Genomic DNA, 10,642 nt, shown 5'->3' with positions numbered 1-10,642 from the left:
GGTAGAAATTTCACTGTCACTTAAAGATAAATTTTCTCATAACTTCTAAATTAAGTCTTCCCAGATGTAAGTATTTTATTATTAGTTTATATAAAGCTGAACAAAACCTAATTTAGTGGTCTAATGAGTATGGTTATATCTGTCTAATTAAAACATTCAATCTTTATGTTTAATACAGAATTAAGTCTTTAAGTAAGTGAAAGGAAATCACCAAGGAAATATTATTCTGCAAGCTATTGACTTAAGATAGAGGTGTCAATGACAACCAAAACTGAGACAATCCCTTTTCAGCTTTACTGAGAAAGCATGTATTATGTGTCACACATTGTTAAAGAGAAACTTTATCTGTTTATTTATTTCAGTAATGGGACTGCAGCCAGGCTGGGCCACTGCTTTGAAGGGTTTTAGTCAAATGAATTGACCTCGGTACTTATTTTTAAAGTCTGGTACATAGTCTATCAGGGTCTTTTGCCAAACCGCTAAGTTATGGAGATATAGACAAACCAACATCAGTTGTCAAGCAGAACACACACACACACACACACACACACACACACATGACAGGTTTCCACTCAGTTTTTGCATATCAGGTTCACCCACAAAGCATTAGTTGACACAAGGCTTCAATAAAAGACACTTGCCCCAGGTGCAGCACAGTAGGACTGAACTTGAAATCATATGGTTGCAAAGGAAGCTTAGCATTTTTCAATTTAGGTCATTAAGTATAATATTAAGTTAGTCATTAAGAGGCTGAGATACTTATAAAAAGATTAATGTTTGAAATCTTAATTATAATAGTTTATTTGTACTAAAGACAATGACATTGTCTGAACTGTAATCATCGAGATACAATGTAAACTGAAAACTGAAAGGAGAGAACTGTAATAATTAAAGATTTTGTTGGTACCAAAACCTCTTGAACTACTACAAGCAAGAAATTTAGATAAAAATTAAACCAAAGAGGGGATTGTTTTATTCCTTAAATATTTATTGTCTTTGTTGTGGTATTTACACATTTAATATTTTGTGGATACGTGTTTGAAATTTTCTACAAAGCTTGTTTAAAAAGGAACAGATTAATTTTCTTTATGTATACTTTGTCTTGGTGTTTCTTCTTTCACTAAAATCATGATACCAAAACATCCATTGTGCCATTGAACCATTGAATGTAACTCATTCAAACTTTTAATACAATTGTAAAATAATATCTCTCAAAAGAATTCTTGCCATCTTGCTTTTTTTTAATTTATTTATTTATTTACTATTTTTGCTCTTTTTTTTCTTTTCATTTTTTTTTTTTTTGTGCAAAATATAGATATGATCAATTAATTAACAAACAGAGCTGCAGAATAAAAAAAAAAAAAAACGATAATTGGAAAATTTAGAAATGAACAAACATAACGAAATGATGTAGATAAACATTATATTTTAAATCACATTTACTTCAAACATTGCCAGGATTTATCAGCCGACAGAATAGAGTTTGAACAACAGAAGACTATTGTGTTGTTTTCTATTATAATTCCATTTATGTCTAGGATGCCCTATTTTGTTTTATTGAAGCTTGAAAAATGAAAAGCAAAGTTGACCTCAATGGGATCTGAACTCAGAGCATATAGTACCATAACTAAATACCACAGGCAGTTTTGTCTAATGCCAATTTACTACATTTGTTGGTACAACCAGGCATGGTTGTGTGGTTAAGAAACTTGCTTTGCAACCACTTAATTTCATATTCAGTTCAACTGTGCAGCACCTTGGGTAAATTTGGTTGATGGAAACTGTTTAGAAGCCTGTCATAGCCAGCATGGAAGGCAGACATTAGATGATGATGATGATGATGATGATGATGATGATGATGATGATGATGATATATAATCTATATATGTTGTGTGTGTGTATCTTTGTGTCTATGATGTCCCCACCGCCACCAACACTACCACTTGACAACCCATGTTGGTTTGTGTTTGTCCCCATAAAATATCAATTTAGCAATAGAGACCAATAGAATAAGTACCAAACTTTAAAAAAATAAGAATTGGAGTCAATTTGTTTGCCTGAAACTCTTCAAGATGGTGCCCTAGCATGGCTGCAGTTCAATGACTGTTCAATAAGTTCAATAAGTAAAAAATAAAAGATACAATCATGAGGCAAAGACCTCCTGGAATGGAAGCCATTCAGCAGAACTCACTACCAAAATTTTCCAGGAAAACCTCAATATTGCAATGCTATAAGTAGCTGGTTTTTAGATTACATTGTTGTCCCTTCATATCGGTTATAGACTTAAAGTATTACCTCGTTTAACACCACTACTTCATCCGTGGGTAACTTTGGCAAAGTTAACCTCAGTTACAAGCATTCATGCTTGGTTTCCAGTCAAAAGATAACTTCCCCACTTTCTCCTGCTAGTCATGGGGTCTGGGGTGACCTGAATAGGGTCATATGTACTGCTTTTCCTAGCCTGATCAGTGAGACATTTTCACAATACTCCCAGAAGATGTCTCCTTATCAGATTGGATATAAAATGACATTCTGGGTATTGCAACTAACTGGGTCAGACATGAAATAGCAGCTGGGGCAGCCATGTTAGCAACATGCAATGTGAATGAAATCAACTTTATTTGGGAATAGTTGCCAATAGTTATTAATTACTATTGTTGCTTAGAGAAAGATATTTAAAATCAATGTTGAGGAGTAACAATCTTTAAAAAAATTTTTTCCGTCTACTTTAGTCAAAGGAAGAACACCAGCAGTTGTCAACATTCTTTAGAGGTGCTGAATGCTGCTCTTCTTTTCTCAGGGCCTCTGAGATTAGTGAAAGTAAGGAAGGAATTTATCTTCAAACTAGAGGCTGGACCCAGACGTTTACAACAGAGTGAATTTTGTTAAAGGTCCCTATAAATTAAGTCATAGGGGTAAATTTAAAATTAGTTACAGACCAAATCTGCCACCCAAGAACAGAAATAGTCACTCCAATGGGCTTTTATATGGTTTCCACATATTAAATTTCACTTACAAGGCATTGGTTGGCCTGGGCCTCTAGTTGAAGACACCAAAGGTGCCATACAGTGGGATTGAACCCAAAACTAAGTGGTTATAAAGCAAGCTTCTTAACCAGACAACCATGACTATGCCTAAATATATGAAAACTACTCTTTTACTCTTTTACTTGTTTCAGTCATTTGACTGCGGCCATGCTGGAGCACCGCCTTTAGTCGAGCAAATCGACCCCAGGACTTATACTTTGTAAGCCTAGTACTTATTCTATTGGTCTCTTTTGCTGAACCGCTAAGTTATGGGGACATAAACACACCAGCATTGGTTGTCAAGCAATGCTGGGGGGACAAACACAGACACACAAACACACACACACACACACACACATATATATATATATATATATATATATATATATATATATATATATATATATATATATATATATATATATATATATATATATATATATATACATATACATATATACGACGGGCTTCTTTCAGTTTCTGTCTACCAAATCCACTCACAAGGCTTTGGTCAGCCCGAAGCTATAGTAGAAGACACTTGCCCAAGGTGCCACGCAGTGGGACTGAACCCGGAACCATGTGGTTGGTAAGCAAGCTACTTACCACACAGCCACTCCTGCACATGTTAATTGTTTTCTCTTTCAATAACTGAGTCTATTATGTTTTGGAAACAATCAATGCTATTCATAACACCCAGTGGTCTTCTAGTAAACTGATACAATTGATTTCAAGCATCAAAAGTGAGTTATGGTTTATCAACTGAGTTGATAAGAACTTGTGCTTCACTTAATAAGAACTTGATGTGATGTACATTATTTACATTATTTACATTTGACGGATATTCGTCCTCATCTTGTTTGTTGTTAACACAACGTTTCGGCTGATATACCCTCCAGCCTTCGTCAGGTGTCTTGGGGAAATTTCGAACCTGGGTTCTCATTCCTATCGATGTTACTCGGAACCTTGGGGTTAGTAGCCCGCGCTCTTAACCACTACGCCATATGCCCGTGGGCTACTAACCCCAAGGTTCCGAGTAACATCGATAGGAATGAGAACCCAGGTTCGAAATTTCCCCAAGACACCTGACGAAGGCTGGAGGGTATATCAGCCGAAACGTTGTGTTAACAACAAACAAGATGAGGACGAATATCTGTCAAATGTAAATAATGTAAATAATGTAAATAATTCCTCATCTCTTAAATATAGAATTGATGTGATGTGCTTTGCAGGTTTGTTAGTTCTGAAGATCATTTAATGCCCTGTAATATTCATAGTTGGCAAATGATTTGTATCAAGTTGTGTAAAAAGATTTGTTGTTACTGAATAATAAGCTACCAGCCTTTGCTTGAAATTTTGAAAATTTGAGCATTTCACCTGACTACTAATATCCACTATATTTAGTTACTCACTGAGATAATAGAATGTCATTGTTTCACTTGATATAAATAGCAGTCAAATCTCTTCAAATAACAAACTACTTAAAAAAAAAAACAAAAAAAAAACAAAACTAGAAGACATTAAATAATATTCTCTTACAATTGCAGCGTGGAAGGTGTTTATAAGCCATTTAAGAAAATTCTGTGCTGCCAGCACAGACTTTTGTCAGTGAACAGGTCGCGGTCTCAAAGCGACGAAAATATTTTGACACAAATTAAATTTAAATGCTGAAGTGAATCTACCGGTTTTTGTGTGTTTCTTAAATGGCTTATAAACACCTTCCACGCTGCAATTGTTTTCGTTCCAGCACACGATCTCAGATCAGGTCACTTGCTATGCAAGTACATCTCTGTAATATACTCTTAGATATCCTTAAAACTACAATATTGCTCTGACTGAAATGCATTTGATCATAGGTATGTTTGACCAGAGATGATCTGGGGCTAAGCAACAATAATAATTTCTAATATAGGCACAAGGCTAACATTTTTGTGAAGGAAGGATTAGGCAATTAAATCAATCCTAGTTCTTGACAGTTACTCATTTTATCAACCCCAGAAAGGATGAAACGCAAAGTTCAAGTCCTCAGAAGGACTTGAACTCAGAATATAAAGTGCCAAACTAAATACAATTCTGCCAATACACAAGTTAAACAATAATAATAATAGCTCTCCAATAATAATAATAGCTCTCCAATAATAATAATAATAATAATAATAATAATAATAATAATAATAATAATAATAATAATAATAATAACAATAATCCTATGCAAAACACTTCCAATACAGTAACCATAAGAGCATCACAGCAAACCACAGCACATACCCAGAGCTCACAGAGCTGCGCTCGGTAGTGAAGTGAAAGCACGTTATAAAAATAAAACTACTGAATAATAATAATAATAATAATAATAATAATAATAATAATAATAACTCTCCAAACCAATGCCAGAATCTCTATGCAACTACTTGAATGGCTAGAAGTATCATCAAAATTCTTCAGTTACAACTCACTGTCATAAAAACAGGACACTTTGGATGGCTTATTTTAAGTAGACTAAGTCTTAAAACAAAAAACAAATATTCATCATAGGAATATGTTTTATGATAGATCTTCTGAATCTGAGCTGATCTGCCTTGGGCTAAACAGCAATAACAATAACAACTTTTCCTTAGGAAGAAACTCTCGGAAGACTCAAACAACTGAAGGTCTTCAGAGAAGAAGCCTCCACCTCATGAAAGTGTTTTGGCCCTTAAGTCTTTACACTCTAAGGGAGCCAAATCACATCTAAGTCATAACTCTTAGAGACTCCTCTGCTGCCACATGTATGCTACTGTCTGCATTGCAACCCACCTGGATGGTTAAGGTACCCCAGAGCCAGATACCTTGTGTGTTGCAACCAGTTCAGTCTATGACATCATAGGTACAGAAAATTGGATATGAATGACATTGCTTTATGCCAGTGATACCTATTTAAACTATTAAACTGTCCAACCCATACCAACTTGGAAAACGGACGTTAAAGGGTGATGATGATGAGGATGATAACTATATATATAACCTATCAATATATACATATATATATATATATATATATATATGTATGTGGCGTGATCGTTACCAGCATCGCCTTACTGGCACTTGTGCTGGTGGTACGTTGAAAACACCATTTGAGCATGGCTGTTGCCAGTACCGCCTGACTGGCCCTCGTACCGGTGGCATGTAAAAGCACCCACTACACTCTCGGAGTTATTGGCGTTAGGAAGGGCATCCAGCTGTAGAAACTGTGCCAGATCAGATGAGCCTGGTGCAGCCATCTGGCTCACTAGTCCCCAGTCAAACTGTCCAACCCATGCCAGCATGGAAAGCGGACGTTAAACAATGATGATGATGATGATGATAATGATGATGTATGTATGTATATATATATATATATATATATATATATATAACAAATTAAATGGGTGGCTTATTAGCAATTTGAATCTAAAGGCAAACTTAATAGAGATTACAAAAGTGATGGAGAGTACTGACCAGATCTGCTATTGCTAAAAACAAGAGTTAAAATACTTCAAAAGCCACAAAGCACTGCACTTGTTCTAGCAAAAGCTGGTGCTGGTCAGTACCTTCTGTCACTTGTGTGACCTCTGTTAATTTTGTCTTTAGGTTCAAATTGCTAATAAACCACCCATTTAATTTATTGTTTACACTTTGAAAATCAGTACAGGTTTTCAATGGTTTTTCCTATAAGATTGACAGAGGTTGTTGAGTTTAACCCCAGGTGTTAAGAGTCGCTGACAAGGATTAAGATGCTATGCCTCAAAATCTGAAATCATTCGATCCAGCTATATACGCTGGGGACTTACCTACCTTTGTCAGTCATTAAGTACGGTGCTTTGTAGCTTTTGAGTCATTTTAACACTTGTTTCTAGCAACAGCTGGTGTTCGTCAGTACCCTCCATCACTTTTATGACCTCTATTAATATATATATATCAGCCTCATCATAATCACCCTTTAACGTCCATTTTCCATGCTGGCATGGGTTGTTTGACCAAAGCTAGCAAGCAGAAGAGCTGCACCATATATATATATATATATATATATATATATATATATATATATATATATATATATATATATATATATATATATATATATATATATATATATATATATATAAATGTGAGTGTGTGTACACATACACATGCGCACCCACACACACATAGAGTGAGTTTCTTTCAGTTTTCATCTACTAAGGCCTGAGCTATAGTAGAAGACACTTACCCGAAGTGGGACTGAGCCCAGAAGTATATGCTTATTAAAATTCACTTCCATTTCTTCTTGACCAGATCCAATGACAATAACAACTTTTACATTCTTTTTAAAAGGCATCACATTTCTTCATGATAGAACTTTCTATTCTTCAAGCTGTAACATCAAACTTCTACTGCTATTAATACTTCATCTTCTAATAACTACTCACCATTTACAAAGCTCAGATGAGATCCACAAGGAATACCTGGGATGCTGCTGCTGCTATACACACACACACACACACACACACACACACACACACATCCAAAGAAAGGCTACATGACTGAATGAGTGTGGAGTCACTCACCAACACATCTCAACTTCTTTCCCACAGATGTGCTGTCTCTTTCTCCATCTGCCTTTTTCTACAACTACTACTACTACTACTACTTCTACTACTACTACTTCTACTACTACTACTACTACTACTACTACTACTACTACTACTACTACTATTACTACTACTACTACTATTACTACTACTACTACTACTACTACTACTACTACTACTACTACTACTACTACTACTACTAATAATAATAATAATAATAATAATAATAATAATAATACTGTTGCTACAGCTACAGCTGCTGCCGCCACCACCACCACCACCACTATTGCGGCACTTGCTCCTGCTGCCACTCAAGCATTCCTGACTCACTCAACTCTCTTTCTCTCATCACCCATACTACGTGTCCACCTCAGGCTCTGTGCTAACCACTACGTCCAATCCTGTTTTTCTCTGGAAATTCCTTCCATGCACATGATCTTCCAGCAATTATTAACATGCAATTGTTCAAGAGGAATATTATTCACGTCTACGTTAACAATCTCAGAAGCCCTGCAAAGGTCAACAGGTACAGCCCATTAAGACCGATCGAAAAAAAAAAAATTGGAGAAGTGAAAAGACTTGGAGCCTCATCTACAAACAATATTGAAAAGGTCATGAATTAAAAGGGTTTGCTTACCAAAACTCAGAACCAAAAATCAATTCCCTGAAAAAATATCATTAATTGGTTTCAGGTTCAGTCCCACTGCACAGCACCTTGGGTAAGTGCCTTCTACTATAGTCCCAGGTCAACCAATTCCTTGTGAGGAAATTCGGTAGATAGAAATTGTCTGGACGTCTGTTGTATATGCGTGCACGTGTGTGTGTGTGTGTGTTTGTCCCCATTACCATCACCTGACAACTGCTGCTGGTTTGTTTACATCCCTGTAATTTAAGGATTTGGTAAAAGAGACCTTTTCTAGGCTGACCAATTCCTTATGAGTGAATTTGGTACACAGACATTGGTGTAGAAGCCTGTCATATACGTGTGCATTTATGCATGTGTATATGTGTCTGTGTTTGTCTCCCGTCACCAACACCACCACCACCACTGCTGCCACCGCCACCAGCACTACTACCACCTGACAGCCTATGTTGGTTTGTTTACATTCCTGAACTTTAATGGTTTATCCAAAGAGACCAACAGAAGTGCTAGATTTTAAAAAAATAAGTACTGGTGTCAATTTGTTCAACTAAAGCCCTTAAGGCAGTGCCCCAGCATGGCCACAATCCAATGACTAAGACAACTAAAAGATAAAAGTAAAAAGATAGAGGTGAGACATTTCAAATATTGAATATTGATGACATAAAAACTCCACATATTGCTCCTGGTGTAGCCCTGGATCAATCCAAATTAAACCAGCCTATGATCAAAAGATGTTCTAACCATGACCATCCTGTTCTTTTATTGACCTCTTGAACTACATTACCTAACATGTCCTTCCTATTTTTAAGATGGCTGGGTGTGATTTGTAAGAGATTCTGTTGTTATTTCTAGCAGATGTAGTGACCATGAAGAGGTTCACTAGCATTATTGTTGTTTAGATCCTGGCCATCTTTGACTAAGCAAACCTGCAATCAAAAGTGTTCCAGCTGCAACCATCCTGTTTCTTTTAGAGATTTGGCTACTATTTCTAGTGTGCCAAATGACAATTTAAAGGCTTCCTGGTGTTGTGACTGGATGTCATTACAAAACTATTGATACCCAATCATTGCTAAATAAAACTTTCATTCAGCCAATTTGCTACAATATTAAGAAGAATTAAACTGTCAGATTATTTTTATTACTATTATTATCATTAAGAAAAAAGACAACAAGCTGGCAGAATTGTTAGCATGCCGGGTGAAATGCTTAGCGGTATTTCATCTGTTGCTACGTTCTGAGTTCAAATTCTGCCAAGGTCAACTTTGCCTTTCATCCTTTCGGGGTCAATAAAATAAGTACCAACTGAACACTGGGGTCGATGTAATTGACTAATCCTTTCCCCCAAAAACACTGGTTGTCTTGTAATGGTGGGAGACAAACACCAACACAAAAACACACACACATAAATATTAATATATATATATATATATATATATAACTTTCCAACCCATGTTAGCATGGAAAGCGGACGTTAAACGATGATATATATATAACAGCTTATTCCAGTCTTTGTCCACTATTCAGTACATGGATCTTTATCTTCTATATTATATTTGTTTCAGTTAGTGCAGTGGCCATGCTGAAGCACCCCCTTGAAGGGTTTTAGTCACATAAATCAACACCAGTATTCATTTTTACATCTGGCACTTAGCCTATTGGTCCCTTTCACCAAGCTTCTAAATAATGTGGACATAAACAAACCAGGACTGGTTGTCAAGCAGTGTTGGGTGACAAACACAACCACACACATCCACCATCCACACACACGTGCACACATGCACACACACATGTATATATACATATACAACAGGCTTCCACACAGTTTCCATCAACCAAGATATTGGTTGGTCCAGAGCAATGCTAGAGGACATGTGCTCAAGTTGACAAGCTGTGGAACTGAACCTGAAACCACACAGTTGCAAAGCAAGCTTTTTAACCATACGTCCATACCTGTATAGAAATTGATTATTGATTGCTGTAAGAGTGGAATCATTAATTTTGTGGGGGGAGAGGGGAATCTTTAATATCAAATAAAAAGAGGTGTTTGAGCTAATAACTGATGGTCAGTGGTGCTGCAGCTGAGGTTGATCAAGTATTGTTGCTTAATCAAGAAGTTTATTCTTGAAATATGAAGGTGCATGGCTCAGTGGTTAGAGCGTCGAGTTTACGATCATGAGGTTGTGAGTTCGAATCCAGGACCGGGCTGTGTGCTGTGTTCTTGAGCAAGACACTTCATTTCACATTGCTCCTGTTCACTCAGCTGTAGAAATGAGTTGCAACATCACTGGTGCCAAGCTGTTTCAGCCTTTGCCTTTCCCTTGGATAACACTGGTGGCGTGGAGAGGGGAGGCCAGTATGCATGGGCGACTGCTGGTCTTCCATAAAAC

The sequence above is a fragment of the Octopus bimaculoides genome, chromosome 5 (genome assembly GCF_046866305.1).
Source record: "Octopus bimaculoides isolate indiv1 chromosome 5, ASM4686630v1, whole genome shotgun sequence".
In the NCBI taxonomy this organism is placed as follows: Eukaryota; Metazoa; Mollusca; class Cephalopoda; order Octopoda; family Octopodidae; genus Octopus; species Octopus bimaculoides.
Note: the sequence above shows the minus strand (reverse complement) of the source record.